Here is a 20,616-nt window from a genome sequence, read left to right on the forward strand (position 1 = left end):
AGAGGGAAATATAATAAATGGTAGGAAAACGGGCTCTCCAGATCTCTTTAGAAATCCAAAGCCAAAATGAAAAAGCAATGCTTTCTAAAAGGGCGGTGAGGGAAGCTGGTGGGGAGTAGAGGAAATGCTTTCTTAGAATGGCTATAATTAAGCTAGAGAACTTGCTGGGTTTTAGATAACCTGCTAAAACTGAAACACGCACAAGACTAAAAATAAAAGATGGTATCTGCAGAAGATCCCTGGCTAAGGTAAAAAGCACAAGGTTTTGCTGCCTTCTTGAGGCAAAGGCCACTAGGATCGGGGATTGGGCAGGGAGCACCGGCCCTGCCGATTGGCTCAAATCCCAGCTATAGCGAGGCCAAGACTATTGTCCACAAAGACCCCTTATACGCACAGTGAAATGACCTGCTGGGCCACCCTGAACTCCCCAATCCATGGAGCAGATCTTAGCTTCCTGAAGCTCTCCTTTATGGCTCTGCCATTCACACATCTGTCCAAACCCTTCTGGAATTCACTAATGTTACCAGCTGGTGCCATCTCTGGGAGATAACCCATTCCATACATTCATTACCTGCTACGTGGTATAGCATTTCCGCTGACTTGTCTTGAACTTGCTTCTCTCATGGTTCCAAGACACTCATGTATTTCAGGATCTGGTGAACAAGTCTGTGCTCATCTTCTCCATACCATTTGTAGGCGGGGTCATTCCTTCCAAACAGCCTGCTCCTTGTCAGAAGCCCTTCTGACTTCCAGTGGGTTCCTCAGAAAGTCCAGGCTGACATTTGGCGACTTTCTGGAGCCCTGTTTATGCTTCTAGATACTCACCCAAGTGTCACAGGTAAGAATATGCCACAGTTTTAGGGGAGAGTAAGATAAGATTCTCAATGTAATATTTTCCATACCTGAAGAAGATGCCCATTTGGAAGCAGAACTGTCCTGGGCACGAACACATTATCTTCTAGACTCAGGGTATTTGCAAACTGATGGGAGAATGTGGATGGAGGCCACACATGGCACATTGAGTCTGGTAGTGCCAGTCCACCTGGCTAAAACAGGGTGTGGCCAAGAAAGAAAAGCCAGCGTAGATAGTCGGCACCTTCATAGCAGGCTATGGGCTGGACACTAAATACCCTATTGATTCTCAAGACACTGAAAGGGAAGCTTTTTGTCCCCAACATACTGATGTGAAACCAGGTGTTAAATTAGTAGGGGGTGATCACACCAATTTCCAGTCTCAGTTCACATATCTGCTTATTTTGGCTTCTTTTTTTTTTTTAATTAGATGTTAATGCTCTGATTCACTCCATTTAGAGCCCACTAACCCCCTGACCACCTTCAAATATATTTACTGAAAACACGAGAAATAATGAGGCTTAAGCAAAATGTAACAGCACTGCGGTTGCCCAGGGCCTTTTATGAGTTCATCAAAGTTAGGATTTAAGTGCCAAGGGAATAAGACAGGAAGTGGGTGCTCTAACCTGCTTTTTAGTAAGAAATACATCATTCGCCCAGTGTGAGAACATCTGGCCAGATGCCCACCTCTTGTCATCTACTATATTGCATCTTCCTAGTAAGGTCCGCCAAGGCAGACCTTGCAGCCTTAGCAACCAATTATGAGCCAGTTCGCCATCTTGCTAGCCCATGGGTCACTGATTTCCCTGGGCCAGAAGCTATTGGCCTTCTGTGCTTCACTGAGACCTCACAGAGATACTACCTTACAGACAGGACTCTGATTTTCTTTCTGACATTTGAAACCATGTCCATGAAGCCTTCAGCTCAAGCCAACGGTCTCCATTTCTCCATCCAGTTCGGTTTCTTCTTGTTTCCTCTCAAAGGCAACCTTAAATAGCCCATCTGTAATGTTGCTCTGGATTTCCAGAAAAGTCTTTTCTGTAGCCTTCCCTCGGTAGGACTCATTGCAGCCCTGAACATTACCCTTGCTCAAGTGTGGAATTCCTTCCCAGAAGGCAAGCCACTTCTCTACTTGATGATATAGTAGTAAAAGGATGAACTGGGGAGTTCAGAAACACTGGAACTCCAATCAGGGCTCCGCCATCTATTAGTTCTATGACTCTGAGGAAATTGCTTCACTTCTCTGAACTTATTTCCTCATAAAACGAGAATACATCTCATAAATGAGTTTTGAAAGGTTTGGGGATATGTGTAAAGCACCTGGCACAGTATCTTGTGTCCTTCCTCAAGATGGGAGGACATATCCATTCCCCAACACTTTGGCCAGCATTTAAGGCCTCACTGCTAACCCCCTGCCACACCCGTCTGGGTTTCTCAATGCCCTCAGACTCTACACCTGGCTCTAAGTTCCAGGAATGTTAGAGGACCCAAGCCTACATAGGTAGATATCTGCAGGCTCAAAGTATGATTACAGAAGGAGCCACTGGGCAGCGTGGTAAACCCTTCAACGGAGGGAAGCCCCTCAGTCTGGACACTTCCAAGCAGCCTTGCAAGCACAATCTTCCCATGTCTGCTGGGACTACCTGTTAGCCCACTTGCTTCTTGAACCCGCTTTCCCTCTTCTCGTTCAGATCTAGATTCAGTTCACTCCACCTGGATTTCTGGAAAGATAGTCTCGTCTCATCTCCTTCCGCTGCAAGAAAAAAATATTTTTCCTTATTCATTCTTGGCATTTCTGACCGAAGGGCTGAGTTTTCTTTTTGGCCATTCAACTCAGAGCCATTTGGTTTCTCCAGCACTAACAAAAAGGAGTCTCGTTGACCTCAAGAGTCATTTTAATTCCCACGTGCAGAGAAGGCAAGACCCCGCTCAGCACCTGGCACCTGGTCCCTGAGCACCTGGCAAATACGGTCAAGCGGGCAGCGCCTCAGGTCTATGTCATGGAAGGACTTGACCAGATGGCTCTGAGGAGGCCCCTCCAGGGCCAGCCCCTGGCACCACCCCACCCTCAACCTGCCCCCCAGTAACCTTGGAGACACTGAACAATCTCCCTGCCAAGGGTCCAGATGCTCCAAACTGGACCCACAGAAATCAGAATAAAAAGCGAATGGAGGGCAGCTGAGGAGAACGCGAAGGACCTCTGAGAACTTTCTGCAAGCAGTTTCCCCCTTGGTCTCTGCTCAGACAGTTCAGGTGGTACAGGGTTATCCTTTTTTTTTTTTTTTCCTTAAGATTTTTATTTATTTATTTGACAGAGATCACAAGTAGGCAGAGAGGCAGGCAGAGAGAGGAAGGGAAGCAGGCTCCCTGCTGAGCAGAGAGCCCGATGCGGGGCTCAATCCCAGCACCCGGGGATCATGACCTGAGCTGAAGGCAGACGCTTTAACCCACTGAGCCACCCAGGCGCAGGGTTATCCTTACCGCCTTCAGGGAGCAGCACCAAGGCTGTGTGCAACCCCCACCCCCCCCACCCCCCCCCACCGCACCCAGCGGTTGACTGAGGCAGCTGGGTGTTTTCGTTCCTCCAGATAGGGCTTGGGAGCCGGCACTGAGCTGGCGCCCAGTCTGTCTCAGGGCCTCCCTCCCACATGCCTTCCACTCCCCCTGCCCAGAAGGCCGCTAAGACAACACTGGGTTGTCTTCCCCTAAGCAGAGTTGCCCCGGAATTGTCCCAGGTCCCTGGGAACTTGGTGCGTCTGTGAAATGGACTGAGGACGGGCGCCGCGGGCGAGGAGAGCGCGGGTCCCGCAGGAGGCGTGCTCCGGCGCTGGTGGGGCACCGGCCCGCGGTGGCTGGGCGGGGACGGAGGGGCGGGTGGGGGGAGGGCGGCGGGGCGGCGGGAGTCCGGGAGGAGGGCGCGGCGGGGCGGGGGCGCCGAGTCCAAGGGCACCGGCGGTCTGTGGGCCCGGGAGGGGAGCTGGGGCCCAGCCCAGGCGGCGGGAGAGAGGGCGAGTCGGATTCAGGAAGTTCTGTCTCTGACATCAGGGGCAGGACTGAGTTGGAGTGAAACCTCAAAAAATGCGAGGCGTGGCCCGCGGGAGGGCAGAGAACGCCGAGGGTGCCTTCCTCCAGGCGAGCGGCAGGTAGGCGCGGCGCCCGGCCCCCGCTGACCCCTCCTCTCGGCACCTGGCTCCGCGCGGGGGGCGGCCTTCCTCACCCCGACCTTGACCTCACCCGGGACCCCGCCGCTGTCAGACGGGCCGCGCGCGCAGGAGACGGAGACCCCCTTCCTCCCGGGCGCCTGCAGGAAGCCCTCGGGTGGACTGAAAGGTGAGTCTCCAGACTGTGTGTGTGTTAACATAGCTCAGACTGTGTGCGCGAATACATTTTAACCTGCGTGTGTGTGTTTGACTACACTTTTAGCCTTGTGTGTTAATATAGCTTGAGCTTGTGTGCCTGTGTGTGGGTGTGGGTGGGTGTGTGTGGTTTAAGTTGCTCTCTGTTTGGAAGGGAACTTTCAGCTCACTTTCGTTCTTTATAAGGATTGACCAGCCCCAGAGGTAAGTGAGATCTAAGGAACGTTTCTAAATAGCCTCTTGGCCCTTCACGACTCTGGTTCTAGTTTGTTTCGCTTCTTTGCGAGGGTTCTCTGCAGGCTGACATCTGCTTCTGGACTGAGTCCACAGGGCTCCGGGGTGGAGGAGTTAGGGTGGGGTTCCCTTAGTCCAGTTGACAATATGGCCTGTAGGTGCTTTGGGACAGCGGGACATTCTATTTGCTACTGAAAAAGTCAAGGCCTGAGACCCACTAAAAAGCATCTCAGTCCTAGATGTTTCTAAATTATTCTAAGAGAAGCCAAATTTTCAACCCGGCTAAGAAACCAGCCGAAACGAAAATATGGCCTGGAGCCAGAGGTGGAATGGGAACCTGCCTACTAGCCTCTGAGCCTCCGGGGGATTTACTATGACACAGATTGCTTCCTAATTTCTTCGAATCTCTAGATGGTCCCACTCCCAGCACCCTGCCCCCCAGCTCATGGGGGCCCAGACTGGCTTGTCTGAGAGTAGAATTGAGGACACAAAAAGACCTGTTTCCCTAGTATTTTTAAGAGCTTCACAGAATACATTGTGTAATAATCGAGTTAAATAAGCTATATACGTTAGCTAGCAGGAACACGTGTCCTGCCTGACCGAAAGGGAAACCAACCCCGAGGTGCACTGTCCTAATTTCACGGAGAGGAGACTGCGGGCAGCCCACATGCTAGCTACCTGGCAGGACTTCTCCACCGAGTCTGTTCAATGAGGAAGGGGGAAAGAGTGCACTTGAGAAGATCACTCTTTCCTCAGAAACCCCCTCCTTCAAAGCAGTTGCATTCCATTCACTCAACTAAAGTTTGTAAGAATCTGAAGCTAATTTTAAGGAACCCTCATCTGAAAGTCTGGATGAATGATGGGAGAGCCTCGCGCTATAAGGAACAGGTCTGAAAAAAACCACTGACGTGTCATTTGTCAAGTTAGCAAGGGTCTTACCGTCATCCTCCTACTCTGATGTGCCTTCCTTTTGTCCAGTGCTGGGCTAGCCAGGCAACTGTGCAGGGAAATCTGATTGAATCCTTCATTTCCTCTGAAATTCTGGCTCCCCATTCCCACCCAAGATACAATCTAGGAAAGAAATACAGGACAAAACAAATGTTTCTCCGGCCTCTGTACTTGGTCAATATTTAGCCTGTAGAATAAAGAAAGAATGACTTCTGCCCTTTTCTATGAAAACTAAACTCTAGAGAATAATAAATACTCAATAAGTTAAGTCACTGACTTCATCCATTCATACAATAGTTACTATACCTACTGTGTGCTGGGCAGCATGCCAGGTCCTTGGACTCCAAAGATAATGAGATCATTTCTGCTTTTGAGGACCCACAATCTGATAAATGACACAAGATACAGAAACAGACTATAGTTCAGAATAATACACATTATAGTTGGAGCGCCTGGATGGCTCAGTTCATTAAGTGGCTGGCTCTTGATTTTGGCTCTGGTCATGATCTCAGGGTCCGGGGATCAATCTCCACGTTGGGCTCCATGCTCAGCATGGAGTCTGCTTCAGGATTCTCTCTCTCCCTCTGCCCCTCCCCTATTCTCTCTCTCTCTCTCTCTCTCTCTCTAAAATAAAGAAATAAATCTTTAAAAAAAAAAAAAAACACGGAATACACATTATAGTTGCAGTAGTTATGGGACACTGAAGTGATCCAAAGGAGCGAGTGATAAACTCCCCCAGGAATTATCCGGAAGTCAACACTGCAGGAATGATGGATGAGTGAGATGTTGGAAATGATTAGGGAAAGGGCATTTCAGGCAGAGGAAAGAGTATATGCAAAGTCAAGGATACGGTGGGAGAACTGCAAGAAATTGTGGTCATAGTACTATACTAAGGAAATCATTTTGGGTGTTCAAGCAGAGAAATGGTGTGGTCAGGTTTGTGTTTAGAGAGAGAACTAATGGCCAGGATGGCAGCTGTCTTGGAGATATGAAAAGCAGAGATAAGGAGGACCTCAACTAAGATCATGACAGTGGGAATGAAGGAAAGGGAATAGATGTTAGTGGTGTTTAGGAAGTAGAGTCAAAGTACACCTCATGACCAAGTCAACGTGGTTAGGGGGGAGTGAGCGGAACAGAGGATGATTATAAGGTGTGGAGCTAAGGGGGGGGGGGGCGTGCACTGTGATGTCCAGAACGCAGATCGTATGAACTAAGGGAGCAGTGGCCTTGGGAAGTGGATTGTGGGCAAAGGCATTGATTAACACTTTACACACATTTAGGTTAGATGTGACCAGGAGAGGCCCAGGCGTAGACACATGGTAGGGGGTGGTCTACAGATACAGGTCTGGAGTTCAGGGAGAATGGAGGGGCCTCCCATTTAACTGCCCCAAATGATATGCATAAAAGCAGTGTGGAAGGTGGCCAAAGAGCCTGTTAATAACATTGCCAGTGAGACCATGTTAACACTGAAGAGGCTTGGATTTGGCCAATACTGATTGGCCTAGAGATATTATTTTCATAATATCTATATTTCATAATAATGAAAATAATTTTATTATTTTCATAATATCATAATATCAAGACATTCCCAGGATGCCTTGAGGGTGATACGTAAAATGTTGGCAAGTGTCCTGCGTTAATGGCACTCAGGCAGTACGGATGCCTTTAAATCAAACAAGTGAATCTCCAGGAATCACTTCACCCTATGAGAAATGCATCCTTTAGTTCAACTTCAAGAGCTGCCAAGACCTCCCAGAACTCATACCCCAAGCCTAGTCATTGTATCTGTATAGGAGAGTCCTACCATCACTGGAACAAGAAGGATGACTTTCTCAGACGGATTCTAAACCCTCATAGAATAGTACTTAAGGCGTAGCTGCCATGACCCAGATCAGGAAATCATGTGACCCAGTGTGGAAGGGGGAAAAACCCTCAAACTGGGAACTAGACACGCATGGGTTACATTGGGGGCACCTGGGTGGCTCCGTCGGCTAAGCATCTGCCTTGGGCTCAGGTCAAAATCTCAGGAGTCAAGCCTTGGGCTCCCTGCTCAGTGGTGAGCCTACTTCTCCCTCTTCCCCACCCTCCTGCTCATGCTCTCTCTAGATCTCTTTCTCCCAAATAAGTAAATAAAAATCCTTTTTTAAAAAATGGCGGTAATTGTTACTTTCCAGAGCAATAGTTAGAATCAGAACCAAACTAAAAAAGAAAGATACATGTAATGTATCTGCAAGTTTCTAAAAAATGTAAGTTGTTTTGTTATTATTACTAATCTTTCCTCTTGAAGCTGCCAGCTAGACGGACTGTGTACGTGTAGGATCTGGGGAGTATCATAGGCCCAGACATGCAGCTTTTTAACTATATCGTAAAAGTCTCCTTCCGTCGTATCGATGACATGCATCTCTTCTGGCCGCTTCTTTTATTCCTGATCTCCAGTAGTCAGAGCCCAAGGACGTAACTGCTCTGTTTGTGCAGGTCTAGCACAGCACGAGGACTCCTGGGAGCTCGTGGTTGAAAGCAGCCAGGATTGCACCTGTCAGCCCGGGGACCCAACCGCAGTTGCACTGAGTGACCTCTCAGAGGGGATGCTGTTTTCTTAATCATCAGCAAGGTGCCGGGTAAACCAGCACTGGCCCTGAATCTGAGCATGGGCTGATGACTTGAGTGGAGCTGTGGTCCTCTTCTGTCCCAACCAAGGAAGCCTGACCTAGTCCAACCCCCATGAAGCTCAAATTTGACGATGACACCCAAACTTTCGATACAGCCGACTTCTGATGAGGGCTGGCTGCTGATGAGCAAAAGGAAATAACCACAGGCTCAAAGACTTCAAGTGGAAAAACACTTAGAAATGAGCCAGCCCTGCCCCTCACTTCACAGATGAGCAAACTCAGATGTGAGAGCTGAAGTGTGTCCCTGGCTCCGCAGCTGATGAAGGGGGGCAGGGGAGGGACCACAACCCAAGCTCCGTCTCTCTCCGCTCAGGAATAGCAGACACTCTCTAGGGTTTCTATCACCTGGACCTTGTGTACCTCATTCACAAGGACACACACTCAGACAGCTGGCAGAGATGCAACATGAAAAGACTCCACTTGAGGGCTGAGCTTTCCCCGAGTGGCCTCCAGGTAAAACCAGGAGCGGATCTTCCCGAGAAAGGGGCAGATCTCCTCTTTAAGGCAGTCTCCATACCACACAGATCCCTTCTGTTTCCTTAACTTCTGTCCTTAAACTTCTCAAAAATTTCCAAATACCGGGGCCCCCAGGTGGCTCAGTAGGTTAAACGTCTGACTCGGTTTCATTTCAGGTCCCAATCTCAGGGTCATGCGATCAAGCCCCAGAACCAGGCTCCACGCTCAGCATGGCATCTGCTAGAGTCTCTCCCTTTCCGTCTCCCTCCTCCTCTGCCCCCTTCCTTCTCTCTCTCAAATCAATAGATAAAATCCTAAAAAAATAAAAATGCCCAAATACCCCTGAAAAAAGGAGATAGCACTGGGTGCCTTAATTAACCAAAACCCCTTTAATGTTTTATTAAACTTGTCAGGAAGAGGGTTTTGAGACGAGTGGACAGGTCATCCATGAGAAAGGCTCCAAGTGAGTCACAGGAGTTCAGGGATTCATCCCAGGCGCTATAAGAGAGAGAAAACAGTGGCAGATAGACTTTTTTCCCCTCTCCAGGCAGCAAGAGGAAAATCAACAGCCAGTTCTTTGAAGGGCGATCCCCAGGGCCACAGACCAGCTCAGGTTTCTGACTTTTCCACCCGCACTGGCCTGAGCCATCTGAGCCGAACACCACCTGGGAACGTGAGCGGACCTCAACGTAGCTGAGTTCCAAAACGAACCTCACACAAACACAACATTTCTTTCTCGGGGCAACTCCCAAGAGGCCATGGCAGTGTCCAAACCAAATCCTGGCCCCTGGCAAGAGACTTACTCCAATGATCATAAGCGAGCTGCCCCGTGGAGCTTGTTGCTAAGAAATGAAAGAAACCCTAATCATTGCTGTATTTCTTGGTCAAATGGTAGATTGTTTCTAAGCCATCGCAGGCTTGCCTTTGCTCTTAACCCTCTACAATGTCTTCCTCCTAGGATGTTTTTCAGTTGACTTTTATTCTCCTTAAACACACTCCTGATTTCAAAGCTGGTTAGGCTTAAGAAAAGTCCATCAGGAGCTTCTTTAGTTTTCCAAGCAAGTCTTAAAAGAAAATTGGCAGGAGAGAGGGAAAAAATGTAACAGCAATAAGGATGGTTGTGTGTTATAATACTTTCAGTCTTAAATTGTCCTGAGAACACAGGACACGGGTTTCGAGGTCAGTGCAGAGGCTGTGGGTTAAAGTCAGTGGAAGAAGCCATGGAAACTCCGAAGTTTCATTAGCTGTCGTGTTATGGGCACAGGAGACACACAGTGGACATGCTGTATCTTAACCCGCATGACTTGTGACTCTGGCTGTCGTAAACAGAGAAGAGAATGGTTTAGTACAAGTCAGGAGCTTGCTTTTCTCTCCCCGACCCAAGTGAGGTCCTGAGTCTCTATCCTTCTGGTCCTGGTTTCCTAATTCTGGCACCTTCTGTAGCTCCACCAGGGGGACAAAATATGGTCTTTCAGAAGCCCTTCTGCTCGAAAAGCCCTGGCCATAGCCTGGAGGCTCCATCAGGCCACAGCCTGGAGGCTCCATCAGGCCACTCATGCACAGTGGCCTAAAATCCCCCAGGCACTCACAGTGGGCAAAGTCCCCTTGCCAGTGACGTGGGACTGGGAGAGAGAAAATATACAGGGAACCATTTGTTGGTTCCCTTACACTTTTCGTGTGCATGCTAGGCTCTAGAGAGCCGTTCGTTGAACAGTGGAGCTAAGAATTTGAGGCATGCAATCTGACAGCCCCCTCCCAACCAGGTTGCTTTATGAGCACGTCAAAATTGTTTATTCAACATTATGGGACAGAAAAGTGGCAAAGCTGAAAGGAAACCCACCACTTTGAAGGCCAGCCCTGCAGACTTACCCCATCTGTCAAGCCCATTTCTTGTAAATGACTGAGGTCTACACCCTCCCCTCTCTCTCTCTGCCTTCCACTCGAGACCTCAAACCTTCCCTCCCGCCCAAGGCCCGCCATCTGCTCGGCAGCGATGACCAGCACTGCACAGCAGAGCTCTACAGTAAAAGCTCCAGCCTCATTGCCAGGATGACCCACACTATCCCATCACGAAACAGCCTCTGGGAAAGGGCAGCCCATTTGCACCCCACACCATCCAGACCTGACCTGCTCCGAGCTCTCCTGGTTTCTGAAGGAGAAACTCGGTTCCTGTCCTGCGGGGATGTTTGGCCCAACACCTTCTCTGATTCAGAAAAGAGGCCACGATGTGCTGAGTGCCTCAGGATACTTGGTGATCTCCAACTATCATGCTCTTGGTAGATCAAAACGGGAATATTCTTGACATCTCTGAGGAAGAGCTGCTTTTTACTGCACTTGCACAGATTTTCACAGCTGGCCACGGAAAGACTATCTCACTTCCAGACGGAAACACTGCATTCCCCCCTCCCCACTCTGTCTGGGATGAGGGAAAAGGACACAGTCACAGAGCACGTGCCGCATGGGGAAGGAGGTCTGATGTCCCTGACAGACATTTTCCAGGAATAAGTTTTCAGTGGTTTAAAAAATACAATTGCTTCAATAACAAATACTTAAATCATTGAGATATGTGGTCATTCAACATTTGGTATTGTAGTGAATGAATAAATACACACTACAAAGAATCCATGCCCTTTTATACTTCTTAATTACTAATAAGAATACCACCATTTTTTCCCATTTATCGTCTATTAGCTTTCAAGAAATTTTACATGATCTCTTCCCACAATTTTTTTTGGAAGGTGAAGTTCACATTACATAAACTTAACTTTCTTTTCTTTCTTTCTTTCTTTTTTTTCTCTTGAGAGCAAGAGAGCATGCACGGGAGGGCAGGGGCAGAGAGAGAGGGAGAATCTTAAGCAGACCCCACACTGGGAGCGTGGAGCCCGACGCTGGGGTCCATCTCAAGACCCTGAGATCATGACCTGAGCCGAAATCAAGAATCAGACGCTTAACCTACTGAGCCACCCAGGTGCCCCAAACTTAACCATTTTAAAGTGAACAATTCAATGGCACTTAGTACACTCGCGATGTTATGTAACCACTGCCTCTGTCTAGTTCCAGAACATTCCCATCATTTCAAAATAAACCGCTGTCCCCATTCAACAGTTACTCCCCATGGCTCCCTCTTTCCAGTCCCTGGCAACCATGGGATTGCGGGATCTGAATCCCGTCTCTCTACAGTTATCGATTCTAGTTATTTCATATAAGTGAAATCCTACAGTATGTGGCCTTTTGCGTCTGGCTTCTTTCACTTAGCGTGTTTTCCAGATTCAGCCACACTGTAGCCTGTGTTGGTGTTCCATGCTTTTTCATGGATGAATAATATTCTATCGTGTGTAGCCATCAGTTTGTCTAATCACCTGTTGAGAGACACTCAGCCGTTGTGAGCAAGCCCGGACGAGGATTTGTTTGAGCACCTGTTTTCGGTTGTTCAGGGTAACCTACCCGGGAGTGGAATTGGATCCTATGGTTTTTTTATGTTTAACGTTCTGAGGAACTTCCAAACTCTTTTTCCTCTTCCCGCATTTTTATCATCATCCTTCCTTGATGGCAACAAGCATCTTAAGTAAGCATACTTTCCCATCCTGAGCCTCTTAATTTGTGTCTTTTGATGTTGTGCTTCAGTGAGGGATTGCAAATCCTGCTCCTTGTTGTCCTAGAGATGGAGTTATTTGGAGCTTGAGAAAGAAAATATTTGGATAAACTATAAACTCTTCTTGGTGTGACTGAGGAGGAAGCGGAGCTGACAACCACACCATCTCTGCAGCACGGTCTGTGGCGTGGTGGGCATTGCAGAAGGACTCAGCCAACTTCCTCTCACTCAGTGCTCAGGACGGCTCCACTGTTAGGCCCATTTTGCAGATGAGAAAACTGAGTTCTCTCCCAAGAGCTAAGTGCTTTTCCTGTGGCTCCAGAGGATTATCCATTAGCCTCTCCTACAAAGAAACTCTGCAGGTTTCCTGCCAGTAGTGAATCAGGAGCTCATGGTCTATCGTGACGGATGGATAAAGAGGCAATTAGAATACAGTGTAATAGATGCCGTGAGAGGTGTCACAATAGGGACTCCGGGACCAAAGGAGGACCATTCAGCCCAGCTCCGGGTGACAGACTTCCCAGAGGAGATAAAATCGAAGCGTATTACTTTATGTGGAAACATTTCTGACACTTGGTAAGGTTTGGATCTCCCCCATCTCCCTTCAGTGCCAGCATCTGGTGATTATGTTCCCAGGGCACAGGGCCTGGCACATGGTAGCTGCTCATTAAACACAGGCTAACAGACTCGAGTGCTTCTGCAGGAAGAGCTTCTAACCCCTGTCACACTGTTATATGACTTCTATACCTTGGGCCTACCTTTTGTCTCACAGGCTTTCTCAATTCAATATGGCCCGGGGATCAGGGGAAGAAGACAAAGAAAGGCCTAGAATGGCTTTTGTGGTTCTCTCTGCATCTGCACAGGCTCCGTGTCCACGCACGAGAAGACAGGAGAAGCGGGGGAAGAAGGCTGGGGAGAGGGGCAGGAGGTCGTGCAAAGGGCATCATGAAGAGATCCTGGCGTGCCCCGCTCAGGAGACTCCAGGGTTGTGTGGAATTCTGAGGAAGAAACTAAATGAACTGGTAAACCACTTCCTAAAAGTGTAATTTCTCTGTCCACCTCAAGATGGTATGGGTTGCTTCAGTGCCTCCTAGGTGATGGCTGTGTGGGGTCTGGGGGTTCACCTCAGGCAGCAGACACAAGAAGCAGCAGCTTCATGGGAAGGTCTGTCTCCCAGCGGGTAATTCTTGCCTGTCTGTACCAGAGATCATCCGTGCAATCTGGCCTGCCTTCGGTCAGTCACCTCCGGCTCCTGTTTGCAAAAGGAGAATTGTAAAAATTCTTAGGAGGCCTGGAGGCCTCGCTCTAGAAGGCAGAAGCTGCCCCAACGTGACTCCGGCTGCCTTTCCATACACATTTCTTAAAAACTTCATGTGTGCCTGGCATGACGCTAGACGCCACGGGGAATTTAAAAACGAAACTGGAGAGCAGCTGGCACAGATCCCACCTTCCACCTGGGAGGCTGTACGCACCTGGGAGCGAATCCGGGCCCTCGCATGTGTGGTTCTGAGCAACAGCCTCTTCCCCGGGGTGAGAGTCTCCTGGGATCTCAGCTCATAAGGGCCACCACCCAAATTTGGGACTGTGCCACTCTCAACATCCCCGATGCCTGCGTCCTCGGGCCGGCGGCCTCTCCAGGCTCTGACCCACTGGCCCAACCATAAACTGTTCCTCTGGGCTCCACCCCAAGTGTGGAAGCACGACCCACAGCAAGACCTTCTGCCCAGGGGTCCCGGATGCCTCCACCTGCTGCTGTAGCCTGACCTGTTACACCACCTGTGACCTGGCCTGGTAGAGGCCTCTAGAAAGCACATGTGAGATAGGCAGGCTCAGGGTTGAGCATTTACAATGTGTCAACAAGAAGCAAGGAAGATTCCTGGAGGAGAAGCTCTCCGGTAGCTTCCAGGCAAGTGGGACAGTAGGCGTGGCTCAGCTTCTGTGCCTGACCTCCCTGGTAATCTCTCCCTCAACGGGGAGGGGAGGCAGGAGAGAGGGAATGAAATTTTCAGCTCTGGTAATCTCTCTATAAACCATGATTCCAGAGAAAGCCCCTAGGCCGCCAAATCCTCCTCCTCTCACTCCCAGCCACCAAGGTCTGCGCAAGGTCCATCCTTGCTGGGGTTCCACAAGCCAGAGCACTACTCAGCGGATGCCCCGGAGGCCTGGTGGACCTAACATTTATTGAACATCTACTTAGTGCCAGGCACGGTTTTGCCGCATTATACAGATTATTTAGCTCCTCTGATTTCCACAGCAGTCCTGTGATGCTAGGGCTCTCCTTACCCTCATTTTACCATTGGAGAAACAATTTCTGAGGTGAGGCAGCCATTGAATGGAGGAGGGGCCGGCTTCGACCCCCACTGGTGTCCCTAAAATAGTACTGCAGGAAGCATGGGGGTATGGAGAGGATGTGCTGTGGAACCAGAGAGCCACAGATCGAACACAATCTGGCCACTGGTCACCAGTCACGTCTACCTCATGGGTGTTCAGTTCTCAGCCTCTGATGTAGGTCTTGCCTCTCTTGGGTGGACATCTTGTTTGGTTTCCATAGACCATGTGCTAAACGTTAGCAGTATTTTTCCATGGGTGGACTAGCTACTGAGGGTGTGTGTGTGTATGTGTTTGTGTGTCTGTGTGTGCACAGAGAGAGAGAAAGATGCCTTTGAACTTGTGCCAACTGGAAGCAGCTTTAGTTACACTTGTGACCCCAGATTTGAAATCGGGATTAGTACCACATTTAAGAATACAGAGAGGAATACAGTGTGGCTGGAGCCGGGAGAGAAGGGGGCCGAAACTCACTCGCCTCCTCAAGTTTCCTCACACAATAATCTGCCTTCAAGGTTGGCCACGGAAAACACCGTCTGAAGGGCCTTGGGCCCCATGCATCACCAACCACTCTCAGCCGTGACCTTGGGCCTTCAAGTCAGAAGAGGTGAGGTGGCCTGGGACAGGAGAGAAAGTTTCCCTGTAGCAGCCCTCCTTCTCGAGCCACAACCCGGAGAAACCCTTGCCCTTTAGTCCTGGGCCCGGCCGCTCACTGGATTGGCAGGGCTAGAGTCGGGGGCTTGGAGACAGGCTAAGGGCGTGCCCGGCTGGAGTGAGGTGTTTGTGTGTTGCCATGGTAACAGTAGGAGGTTGGAAGGCGCCGGATCTGGGCCACCTTGATTGAATTCTTTGTCTGAGCCAGCTGTGCTTTCTCGAGCTGCTGGAATGCCTTTATTCCCAGGCTCACCACATTTAATCATCCTACTCTCCGGGCAGATGCCAAGCCCAATCACACCTTCCTTGGAGCCTTGCCGGGATCTCTCATGGAATTGACAGCTTCCTCCTTGCTGCTGCTTCCATAACCACTTGTTTGCCTTTCCCTGCGGATCTTAACTCATCCTGCTTCGTGGTTCTTCTTCTATGCTCCTCTGTTTCCCCAACAAGAAGTAAATTCCTGAAGTCCATGGTCTACATCTTTAGTTCAGCTTGGAATTCCTTACCCAGGTAGTTAGCAGGTTTCTGCTTCTTAGGAGGCAGCATTGTCTGGAAAAGCATAAAAAGGAGAGAAGGTCCTCATGCACAGGGTAGCTACTGGACATACGTGCGGTGAATTCAATTTGCTGCTCTACTCTGGAGAGTGGAGATGGCAGGTCTTGGCCCCTTCAGCCCCAATTGGGTCAACAATGCAGGCTCGGGGAAGGAAGGAAAGAGCTAGCAAGGGGAGTTGTTCCCTCTAGGAAGAAGCAGGGGGTGCCTTTTGCAGTAATCACAGAGATGTACATTAAGAGTGCTACACACAAGCATCCTCTCTCCTCCGTCGGCCTGGCAACCAGAAATTGCCAGATGAAATGTACAAGTCATGTACATCAAAGTGTGTCAGAAAGACATCTAACCAGGGCTTTTCAAGAATACGGTGGTAGGTCGTAACATTCAATATGGCACCTTGTGAGGTCAAGTGCAATCTCCATTTGGGCCCACCGATCACTGCTGTCATCTTGTTTCTTGGTACTGATAGCCCAGCTGGATATTCAGAAATAGCCAGTCACCCAAAGAAGCCTGCAGAGCCTGCCGATACTCTAGAATGTCCACTCTGAGCTCCCATTGAAACCCTGTCCTAGACCCAGATTATCGAAGATCCAGTTGGTGGATTTTCTTCCAAGTATCTTCTTCCTTCTGACCACAGCGCTGTGTGTGAACTCAGAAACCAGCATGGCAGAGAGGAATGCGCACTGGATATTTGGGGGAAGAAGAATGACCACATCATCTATGACACCTTGAGTGTTTAATCCAGTGAGTCTGTTTTCTCACCTATAAAAATGTCCATTCATTAATTCAGCAAATATTTTCCAAGAGCAAACATGTCCCAGATGCCACAATAGAAATAGATTCTGTCTAGAAAGGAAGACAGATGATTAAATCTACTATTAGCCCAAAAGCAGGTATGGGCTATGGTTAGCAGTATGAGGACAGTTAGGGGTGCTGGGCAGGGGGCTCTCACCTGCATGAGGTCATGGAAGGCTTCCAAGGGTAACCCTATTTCTCTGAGACTCCAGTGAATAGAAGCCCGGAGATTTGGTGGTAATGGCTGGAGTGGGATTGGGGGAAGACTGGGGGTTCTAGAGGGAGAAGCTTTTTGAGGTCCCAAAGCAAGAAAAGGACCACAGAGCTCAGGGAGTCAGAAAGTAAACTGAAAAGATGACACGTCATCATCGTTTGCCTCGCTCTCATGGCTTCGTGGGACTTAGTGCAGTGCGGACAATGTCACCCTGGGAAACCAGAAGACTGCAACCCTGTCTGCCCTTGGCCGCTAACCAGCTTTGCAATTTTCAACAAATTTTGAACAAATTTCTGCTCCTTGGTTCATTCATCTGTGAAATAGGGCAAGAAATTCCTCCTCTCCTTACATTACTGTAGGTTGAGTAAAGAAATGTTTGCAGAAGCCCTTAAGAAATTAAAACGAGTTCTAAGTGCAAGGTCTTTGACAGGACTTCCCCCAGTCATAAATAAACACAAGCCCATTGGGGCATCAGTTCTCAGACTCGAGAAGCGAGCCCATTAGGGTTTTATCCCCACCACCTGCATTCCCAAGGGATCACGAGATAAATTGTAGTTTCTTTCCGATGGGTTTGGTGATATTTCATTTCAGTTCATAATCAGATTTTGTGCAAGAAGGAAAGTAGGCTATTAATAAAACTTTGTTTTTAATTGTAATGTTAGTGATCACTGAGCCTGGCTGGAAAGGGCAGACTGCCCGTGAGCCCAGGAGTGGGGGCTGGCTCCTGCACTGTCCCCGACTCTGGCCACCGCACACCAGAGGGTTTGGGTTAAGAGTCCATGGCCTCTGAAACCCTGATTCTGCCGTGTCTCCCCAACTTTCAGGGCCTCCCTGGCACCCGTGACAGCGAAATTGGGTTCAGCTTCAAAGCCCTCTGCAGTTCCCCCAACCCTGCTTGAACCACCTCATTCCCTGCTCTTCCTCAGGGGGTTTCTGTGTGTGCGGGCCTCTCACCTGTACCCTTGCTCCCCCTCCCAGCCAGCTCACCCCAACTTCCCTTTCCCCACCCAACGGACCGACCTCCCTGTGACGAGGAGATCCCGTCCACACAGGAGTCAGAACAGCCTCCCACCCCAGGATGCAGGGGACCTCCCGCTTTCGACCCAAGCCAGCATTGATCCCTCTCCCTCCTAATGGTGTGTACACTTTGGCATTCTCTGATATTTACTTTAGCCTCTAACTGCCTTTATTATATTTGAGAATTAAAACTTGGAAGAGCATTTTCAGTTTATAAAAGAACTATGCATATTATTGTTTGACTTTCAGAGCGAGGCTGAGGGGGCAAGAGGTCAGTGTGATTATTACCTTCCCAACTGCAAAGAGGGTGCTCACGGTTGGGGGGGGGGGGTGTGCAGGGACCTGCATGGTCTCTGTTTCCTGACCTCTCCCAGGGTCGGGACCTCCATACACCTCTGTGCTCCTCCAGCCCTGAGTGGATCACATAATAGTTTCTTAACTAATGTTTCTTGAAATGAAATCCACATGCAACTTCAGGAAGAGTAATTCAAATGGCAGATTTTATTGATGGAAATAGTTGCTGTAAGTTCTGCCGGCGTCTTCAGATACAAAGAACGAGACGCCTGCAACATTGCTGGTCTTATTATGGTGATCCCGTCAACAACCCAAAGGAGACTCGCACACATTCCATCCAAACCTCCCCCGCCCCACACCCCGGGGTCAATCCAAGGGCAGGCACAGATGCAGGGAGCATTCCCTCTGCTCCCACCAAGCAGCCGGGGCCCCAAGGCCTCCTGGCAAAGGATGGAATGTGCTTGTCAGAACTTGCTTAGCAGGGAGGACATGCTCGGCTAGCCCTTGAAAACCAGGGGCTATTTGGGCAAAAAGAAGATCCAGGTTGCCCAGCACCTCTGCACAGCCAAGTGGGGTAGGGGTGAGGGTGGGGTCCGTCCATCTAAACTAGGGTGGAGACAGGAAGACCTCCCAGCATGAGAGCCAATGTTCCAAGAATTTCAGGCCACTTTGGCAACCTGGAAAAATTGAGGTGTGGCCTTTTTTTGCCGTGTCCTAGCATCTGCCTGGAATGATACCGATTATGGCTCTGGGTATCTGTATAGTTCCTAACAGCCTGGGAGTGAGCTCACGTACACTGTCCACTTTGACCCAAGGACTCTGTGAGGCAGCTCACTATGACTTATTTGTTTCCCCAGGAGGTATGTCCGTGTGATGGGACCTTCAGAATCACACCAAAGGAATGAGACAAAGGCACTCGCCCAGTCCTGTCCCCAGTATCCTTCAATTCAGACAAAACGTCTTAGCACTTTCTTATTTGTCCAAATTTTCCCCCATTTGAGATGGAGAAATTGAGGCCCAAAGCAACTAAGTGACCTTCCCAAGGATGCACACTAAGTCATAAGTGAGAGTTTGAGCTGACTTCTCCCACAGTCTCTGAGCTTCCCCTCCACTCATGGCTCTCAGTCTTTCAGCCAAGAATTCAGCTCTGATGAAAACCTACAGGAGCATAAACAAATAAAACCAGACTAAAGCCAGAGTTGGAGCCCTAGAACCTCTCTCCTGACGGGCAGAACTGCCTCTCCTATGAGAACCCTACAAGGACGCCCCCTCCCTCTGTGGCTGCTGTAAGCTAGCCCCCAACACTGGGACACCGGCCCCTCCTTCTAATAGTAGAGGCACGGCCACACCTTCAGACCCTTTGCTCTATCAAACTGTTTCCATACAATGTCCTACTTCAAGACCCTGATACTGAGTTGGTCTGAGTCTTATAAATAAATAAATAAATAATTATTCTGGGCTGCTTATGGGAGATAAAACCAAAAAGCTGGTGTGGAGCCTGCCAACAGCCCAGCCCTGGGGCCACCCATGGAGAGCTGGAGCCAAGGTCTGAGTTCCCCAGCCCTGCCCACCCTCCCTGCACTCCCAGACGTCCCTTGTGCTTTCTAGAGGGTCTTCCATAAAGCTCTGAGGTCTCCAGGCAAGGATGGAGCAGAGGTGGTGGAGGAGGAGGAGTAGGGGCTGAGGGAAGGGTGTGTGTGTGTGTGTGTGTGTGCATGTGCACACGTGTGTAGTGCTATCTACCCACACCCCACCTTCCCAGGACAATCCCCAGCCTAAGCAGTTTCTTACACCCTCACTCCCAAATCACGTATTTGCAATACCTATAAGGCTCCTTTGAGAAGGGCATTTCAGGAGCCAAGAGGAACACACTCGGGGGCGCGGGGCAGAGGATTAGGGGTGGGGGCGAAGCCAAGGTCAATTCCACAATTTCTCTTAAACAGGAGTTTAGGAGGAGCAAGCTCTTTGCAGGAAGGCCCCTAAGCCTCGTTTGATGAGACTAAGACTGAGACAGTGTATCAAAGGAACAGGGTGCTGTCCCTAGACTGACTTGTATGTCCTCCACATTCACCATTATTTACCAAAATTGTTAAAAAAAAAAAAAAAAGAAAGAAAGAAAGAAAAGAAAAGAGGGGCGCCTGGGTGACTCAGTGGGTTAAGCCTCTGCTTTCGGCTCAGGTCATGATCTCAGGGTCCTGGGATAGGAGTCCCGCATCAGGCTTTCTGCTCCGCCAGGAGCCTGCTTCCTCCTCTCTCTCTCTCTGCCTGCCTCTCTGCCTACTTATGAACTCTGTCTGTCAAATAAATAAATAAAATCTTTAAAAAAAAAAAAAGAAAGAAAGAAAGAAAAAAAAAAAAAAAGAAAAACCACAAAACTCTCCATATGACATTAGGGATGCAGATGGAAACCCATGCAGACAGGAAGTGAGAGGGTCCGTGGTCCTGGAGCACGCAGTCCTCCTCACACGCACCCCTGCCCCCCAAACCGGCTGGATCCTGGGGCCCAAAGCCTGGCGAGTCCGAGATATCCCACACCGTGCATTCCGCAGGGGTGAGTTATGCCTGGAATGAGAGTATTTCTGCTTCCTCCCTCTACGATTTGGCCTTTATGTTTTCAGCCTTAATCTTACGGCAAGGTAGCTTTTCGCCTGTCATTGC

General features: G+C 49.4%; 1 protein-coding gene across 1 annotated transcript in view; it reads left to right on the forward strand.

Annotated features, from left to right (window-relative positions):
• The first annotated feature begins 3,747 nt into the window (after positions 1-3,747).
• Positions 3,748-20,616, forward strand: part of KIAA0040 (KIAA0040 ortholog) — a 34,340-nt gene continuing 17,471 nt past the window's right edge. The window contains exon 1 of the mRNA XM_059145338.1: positions 3,748-4,182. The gene's annotated coding sequence lies outside the window, so the exon portion shown is untranslated. The remainder of the gene's footprint in view (positions 4,183-20,616) is intronic.

Source organism: Mustela lutreola, chromosome 14, assembly GCF_030435805.1.
Source record: "Mustela lutreola isolate mMusLut2 chromosome 14, mMusLut2.pri, whole genome shotgun sequence".
Classification (NCBI taxonomy): Eukaryota; Metazoa; Chordata; class Mammalia; order Carnivora; family Mustelidae; genus Mustela; species Mustela lutreola.